Below are 1,128 nucleotides of genomic sequence, written 5' to 3'. Positions count from 1 at the left end.
GGCTCTTCATCTTATCTGTGTTCACCATCTACTCATCAGCAGACCAGAAAGGAGGCTGGCTCGTTTCGTTTTCCTGTCAGTCATTAAAAGGGGCCGGGAGCTTCGATAAGGGCCTCCACGTGGATGACCACGTAGGTTGGAGCTGAGCTGTGGAGAAAGAAGTGGCCCGTCTTAAGTCTTAGAACAGTGGTTCTCAACCTTCTTGATGCCTCAACCCTTTAATACAGTTCCTCATGTTGTGGTGACCCCCAACTATAAAATCATTTTCGTTGCTACTTCATAACTGTAATTTTGCTACTGTTAATGACTTGTAATGTAAATATATGTGTTTTCCGATGGTCTTAGGCTCTATAACAGCGGTTCTCAATCTGTGGGTAGCTGTAGAGCCTAAGACCATTGGAAAACCCAGATAGTCACATTACGATTCATTAACAATAGCAAAATTACAGTTATGAAGTAGCTACGAAAATAATTTTATGGTGGGAGGGTCACAACATGAAGAACTATATTAAAGGGTCGAGGCATTAAGAAGGTTGAGAACCACTGTCTTAGAAGAATAACACATACTATTTAATGCACTAGCATTTCTCAAATGCTGCCTGGCGGGGGTTGTAACTACCATAGACAAGGCGTAAAGAGAATTCATTGACCACCAGAACTAATTTTCTCAGTTGCTTTCAATCCCTGCTGACCCAGTCATCCCTACAAACCATTTTTTTTTTTTTTTAGAAAGAAAACTGAAGCACCATGATAGCCATCTTGTGACTGTGACCAATTGCCTGCTGAACATTTTTAATGTCCCGAGCCTCAGCAGGAAACCACTGAATCTCTAAATTCCTGTCCAGCAGAATGAGTCTGATTGTGGATGGTCTGGTTAACCCAGATTGCCTCCAGTGCCTGAGGAAGTTGATATTTTCTCATTATGAAGACTTTCCCATCTAGTGAACACTACAAATAAAACTGCTCAGAATCAGTCTGAACTGCCTGTTTCCGTGGTAGCGAGCCTCTGTCTGGAGGATAAGTCTGCACCATCTTCTTGGGGGGGGGGGGGGCAGAGTTGGAGGGGGGGTGGAGGAGGTCAGCCAATAGCGTTACAAGGCATTCAGAGTGTGCAAGAATGACATCCAA

Source organism: Pipistrellus hanaki (genome assembly GCF_964339955.1).
Source record: "Pipistrellus hanaki genome assembly, chromosome: 3".
In the NCBI taxonomy this organism is placed as follows: Eukaryota; Metazoa; Chordata; class Mammalia; order Chiroptera; family Vespertilionidae; genus Pipistrellus; species Pipistrellus hanaki.
Note: the sequence above shows the minus strand (reverse complement) of the source record.